General features: G+C 31.6%; 1 long non-coding RNA gene across 1 annotated transcript; it reads right to left on the minus strand.

Annotated features, from left to right (window-relative positions):
- Positions 1 to 859: 859 nt before the first annotated feature.
- On the minus strand, positions 860 to 5,940 carry LOC127703880 (uncharacterized). Its single transcript, XR_007983097.1, has 3 exons — positions 5,840 to 5,940; positions 4,865 to 5,057; positions 860 to 1,388 (listed from the first exon to the last, which is right to left on the minus strand). It is a non-coding gene; the product is annotated as an uncharacterized LOC127703880 (long non-coding RNA).
- Between the last annotated feature and the right edge of the window lie 627 nt (positions 5,941 to 6,567).

Genomic DNA, 6,567 nt, shown 5'->3' on the forward strand with positions numbered 1-6,567 from the left:
TGAAGGAAATATAGACAAGTGATTAGGACTCACGATTATCATAATATTTATAAAGTTTGTTTTACATTGTGCTTCTTGTGCATCGTGCCTATTTAATTCATTAAGGCCTATCCAACTGATTTTTTTTACAGTTTGTTCGTATATACATGATATACGAGTCCCTACTATTCCAGGCTTTGAAGGGGATTTAGCAGTCTCAGAAATGGCAAACCTCGCCACATTCTCTATTCTCTTTTAAAATAATCGGTTAAAACTCATCATGTCATTATTTGTATCATATACATGCATGCCGACTTTCAATAAAACTTACATACTTGACTGTCCCAAGTCAGAATCCTGTTATTCTGAGGTTGTTTTTGTGGTTGCTGTCTGTAATGATAACTGTTTTTCGTTTATTGGTTAAGCATAAATCAGGCAATTGTTTTTTTTGTTTGTTTTCATTGTTTTCATTTCATCATGTCGGGGTCTTTAAAATAGTATACAATATGGGTTTTGCTCATTATTGGAAACTCACGGTGGCCTGAAGTTGCTAACATTCACATCATTGGTCTCCGGGGAAGAGTTATCTCATGAGCAATCGTCCCACATCTTCTTATTTTCATCTTGATATAATTTATGCATTTTGGTAGAGATGCAATTAAAAGAAACATGCATATAAGTGATACGAGTGTTACAAAACATGAGATGCTTTCGCTGTCTTACAAATGCAAACTCAGAAATGCTTGGGTTTGAAACTTACAGCGTAATTAAATATACATTGGTAGTATTCAAATCGTCTTTGCAACCAAATCCAACAATTTTAATTCTAAATTAAAAAACAACTGTTTAGCTGAATACAGATGTTTAATAAACATATACATTTGCAATAGGATCTGCATTTATTAAACAAGAATATTTTTAATTAATGAAGAATACATCAAAATAAAATAATTGTTTTACTATATCATGAAGATGGCTTACCATTTTCTGTGTTACAATTGTTTAAATATGTTTAAATATGTCACAAGAGATGATCAATAATCTCGGTTTGTCTAAAATTAATAACAAACGAAAATCGAAAGAAGGAAAAAAATAAATGAAATTGATGGTCTTATTTCATTAGAATTTAACATTTGCTGCTGTTATACTTGTATCTCCAGATGGTTGTTTCTTTTCCGCTTGGATATCCTTTCTTGTTCACTTTATTATTACCGGCGCTGATATATTCACTGTTATCATACACAATTCCAACGTGACCGCTACCGCTTGATGCTGGAAAAGCAATTATATCACCTGGTTGTTTAGACCAGAAACTGCTGATAAAACTGTAACAACCTGTGTTCTTGACTCTGATTGAATTCGGATTTCCCCAGTCGTTTGCACTAATTGGAGAATACCACCAGGAACGTCTGTAATAAATAATTGATATCATGTGTAGTTTTCATTATTTAAAACTATAACACACTATTTTCCGTATATATATGCAGCTAGACGTCTACATTAAAGCTATATGTACAATGACATTGATTAGTATACTTTTCTATAGTAACTACTTGTAAAATTATTAAGATATTACTGTATTCTTTTATTCCTTCAAATAAAATAACCCCTTTACCCTTTAGCGAATGTCAGTTTGTTTTCGACTTATGAGTTTGAATATCCCTTTAGTATCGTTTGGCTCTCTTTTAAGTCCTTCAGCAAACATTAATATCCAGAATTATCAAATCTCGAAAAGGTTATTTTCCCTCGGTCATACGGACCTCCAGGAAAATAACCTTTCATGGATCTAATAATTTTGGATATTAAATTTCCACGAAGGCCATAATTGTTTATTGTATATATATGTGTAACATTTTTGTTAATTAGAGCAAAATTACTTAACCCTTCGCCTGTTAATTTATTAGAACTTAACACCACCAGACGAAATCATTAATAAATACAGGTTTCCAAGGATATATACTAATGAAAAAGATAAAAACATACATCAATACACTCCTTCTTAATCATTTGATAACAAACGCAAGATTACAGAAATGGCCGGTTCAAAATTGTAATCGCCGTAAAATTTAGCATATTAAACATTAATTTACATTAATTCCAACATGAGTGTATACATATAATATAAATCAAAAAAAATAATCAAAAGTCTTTTTCACATTTCCAAATTCATATATTTAGTAAATAAGTATAAATTAGTATAAAATATATAAAAATATCTAACCAATAAAGCGTTTAAGGATGTACACCTCTGAGGAGCCAAATATTTCTAGAATTAAACTTTTTTTCTTAACCTTATTTTTTGGGTTTATATGACTGTAAGAAAGTAATTGATGAAGAAAAAATCATATGGTGGTGCACTTCATTTTTTGCTACGGCCAATTGAAAGTACCCAATTTTAATGATTCTCCCACTTATCATCAATGTTTACCCATTTTTGGGCTATTATAATGATATATATGATCCCAGTTTCACAATTACACTTTTTTCATACATTCACTTAAGATGAAGTGGACTAATCTGAATAAATTTAACTTAAAAAAAAACTATAGGTTGGTGTTAATATTAGAAAGTTTTATACGATTTTTTTGCTTTTTCGTGTCAAATTGACCATGCTGTCAATTTTGTAAATTTGGGATTTTCCGGCCTTTTTTTTTTTTTTAGAACAAAAAAAATATTATTTCAACTTTGTTAGAAATGCTTGGAAAAGTACATATTTAAGAATTTTGAAAAGAAAAAAAAAACAATGATATGGGATGTACATATTTTTGGTAAAATCATTTATTTATACCCTTACCCATTTTCTCAACATTTTGACTGATGAGCCTGACCGGATTGGTTATAAAATTGGAATTTTTTTTTATTACAAAAATGTACTCAAAAACTACTTATGGTAAGTACACAATTTTTTCACAGAGTTTAGTTTGATTATCATATTTTTTAAATTCATTGATATTTTCCACTTGTATCACATGTTTTCGAAAAAAATCCGAAAGAGATTTCAACGAGACTGAAACATCAGAAGAATACATCCTTAATAATGCTGAATTTAGCGTGTCACTATATATAAAACGAAAAGAAGGGCCTGTGACCTATTTATTGCACATTGTTTAAGGACTAGATTATGTCTTCAAAATCTTATAACGTGCTTTTTCGTATACATGTGTGTTTATCAAAAATGCCTTTCATTAAGGACATGTCTCAAAATTTGCCCAATTTAAGGATACCAAATTAGGATTCCTTTGATGGTTTAACGATAAAGTTTTACCCTTTTTTCTTTTCAATCATCACAGTTTCAAGCTCAGCATTTGCAGAGAAAGTGTTTTTTTTTATCGTTTTCAATTTCACGCGAAAAATTTGCGATATAAACATGTTCTATAACTCCTTGTTTACATTTGTGATTAACGTGCGAGCTACATCTACATAACGAGCGGCGCCAAGATGTAGTTTCGTGTGACTTTTAATTTCAATTTCTCTAATACAGTCCGCAAATTGTGTTTTGAAATCATACATAAAAATATACTCCTAGGTTAAAGTTGCCTTTTAGACATTGATACTTCTTTTTTATTTATATTGTGTCATAGATCAAACTTATTCGTTCAGAGTATATTTACCTGTTTTTGAATATGTCTTTTTGATCGAGTTAAGCCATTTCAATTGATATTTTATTGTGTGTCTTTTTATGTTGTAATGTTACACCACTGTTTCAGATTAGGAAGAAGGTTGGCGCCTGTTAAAACGTTTAAACCCACTGCATGTTTATGCACCTGTTCTAAGTCAGGAGCCTGTTGTTCAGAGGTTGTCGTTTGTTGGTGTGGTTCATAAGTGTTTCTCGTTTTTTTATATAGATTAGACCGTTGGTTTTCCTGGTTGAATTGTTTTACACTAGTCATTTTGTGGGCCCTTTATAGCTTGCTGTTCGGTGTGAGCCAAGGCTCCGTGTTGAAGGCTGACGAGTGTACTTTGATCTATAATAATTGTTTACTTTGTACACATTGTGACTTGGATGGCTAGTTGTCTCATTGGCACTCATACCACATCTTCTTATTTATATCGTATGTCATTGCTGTGAATATTTCTGTTTAAATGATAAAGACATTAATTTGTTTCGACAAACATCATATAGAGAGTGAACAAGTACATAAATAACGATATAAACATAACGTTACTCTTCTAAACATTTTGAACCTTTAAAGATCTGTTTAATCAAAAATTATTAAACATCTATTTATTGTAACTCTAAAAGTAGAAATTCATAATATAATATATTTTTGTCATTCAGATTAACAAGATCAAATTGCAATCTGAGATATCGTACAATTAAGAATTATTATACTTTGTTTAAATGGATAATACATAGTTCATTAGTTAAAGGACTGTTTTGTTCTGAAACAATGAAATGTTTATATATGTATATAGCCACAGAAAACAGAAAAGAAAGAAGGTAGACTTTGATTTGATATATAGCAGAATAAAAATTCACACTCATAAGTATAACACAAACTGATAACGCCATGGCAAAAAGACAAATAGTATACTAAGTATAGAAAACTATCGAAAGAGCAACACTTACCCCCCCCCCCCCCCCCCCCTCCAACAAAAAAAAACAACCCGGGGGTGGTCTCAAATGGTCAGGAAGGGTTAGCAGATCCCGCTCAAGTGGCACCCGTCTTGTTGCTTATGTCAGTTTAAACCCGGTGATAAGTCTAATCAAGTAGGTCACATCTGAGAGTTTAGGGCTCTTCCGGATTTAAAGGCATTTTCAGATACCTAAGTTTGGACTGAGATTTGTCGAAAAATTATCATAGTAAAAGTCCTACGATACGTTCGAAGACCATTGACCCGTATATACTGGTGTTCTTAAAAGAAAAATGTAAATTACGTTTACCTCTTAGGAACAGTTGCACCAACACTGTTTAGTACATCGTTAACAAACAGGTTGCATTTATTTGCATTGCAAAATCTGGAGCCTCCTTTACAACCTCCAAAAGCCCATTCAGTACTGTCCTTATAACTGTATGCCTTGTCTGCTATCTTTTTTTTGCTGTTACTCCGCTAGCTCCACTTTTCCCCCAAAACCACTTAATAAGATACAAAGGTACAATGCAGTTAACAAATTTTATTTTTAAACAAAAACAAAGCTGCATTTTATACGCATATTTGCATTTATCCTTTAAAAGAACCCGAAAGATATGTTTATACCAATACACGTTATTTTGAGGCGCTTAGTGGTGTGTTAACACACCTGAATAGCTCACAATCTGAAGAAATTTCTATTACATTTGTGAACGAAAAGCAAATGAACACATTTCTATTTAACGAGCTCTAAATTTTACGCTATAAGAACGACAGAAAAATATAACACATATTTTGTAAGAATTCAGAAAATGTTAAATAACGTGTGATAGGGATTGGATACATTTAAAAGAACTTCCAAGCCTTACCAAAACTACTACTTCTACTATTAATAACGATAATAATAATCCATTTCTGATATCCCTCCCTGTTCTGCCGTATTTTAATACTTGTACTTACATGTTACAGAATTATTTTAAAACGTTACTTAAAGTACATAAATTTCGTACGTCCGAAACTATTTGTTTGGCTCACATGCATCAGGAAACTCTTCCACATAGAATATCTAGGAGCTTTATGACTAAAAGGGACATAAAACGAATAGCCAAATGCATTTTTTTTTGCTCTTTTTTATGATTTATTTTACGGAGAAGTTATGTAAATACCGAAGCACTTACTACTTGGCTGATGATAGCTTCATATACTAAACGTACACCAGCAGTAGTAACGACACGTTTATCATCCTGACAGTTTCAATAGGAGTGACATGCTCAACAAATGTACTTACCGCCTGGCAAAGAGGCAAAATGTACAATACGCAACCAAAAATCAACATATTATACCGGTACATATCTACAACAGATGAGATATAACAAGTTAATGTTAAGGAACATCCAGGGAAAAGGGAAAGCATTGTTCTTAAAGATGTTGTTTATTTCACCGATAAGTGTTTAACATTATCTGAAACTAAGGAAAGAGAACATAGTATCATCTGATTGTTCATACATGTACAATACTTTATTCGCAAAACAAATTGGAATACAATTAGAAATCAACTCAAATGTATTCTTTTCAAAGCATGACTATTTGCATTGGATAAGTGACAGTAGATCCTTAATTTGTCACACATTTTATTTTCATTTCACATTATACAGAACAAATTGATTTAACCATGATTTAACCACATTTTTTTTCTGATATAACTACATTAAACATTAAATAAAAATTGTATCTACCTTAAACCAAATATTTTACCTGATCAGGGAAGTGTGAAATATAGGTCAAACACCTTATTTAGCATATACTAGTGTTTAAGGGGGACTTAGCGACCCAATAAGTTTCCTCTCGTCTTTCCCTTTTATTTACATCTTTGAAAAGTAAAGGGGTCAATGCACCATCTGTTAAAGTCTTGTTGGATCCAACGTTTCATTAAATGTTAAGGGAATATTGAATATCACCTGTTTTTTTGGATACCTTTAAACTGTCGAGAACACAAGTAGGCATATTAAATCGTTT

The sequence above is a fragment of the Mytilus californianus genome, unplaced genomic scaffold (genome assembly GCF_021869535.1).
Source record: "Mytilus californianus isolate M0D057914Y unplaced genomic scaffold, xbMytCali1.0.p SCAF_53, whole genome shotgun sequence".
NCBI lineage: Eukaryota > Metazoa > Mollusca > Bivalvia > Mytilida > Mytilidae > Mytilus > Mytilus californianus.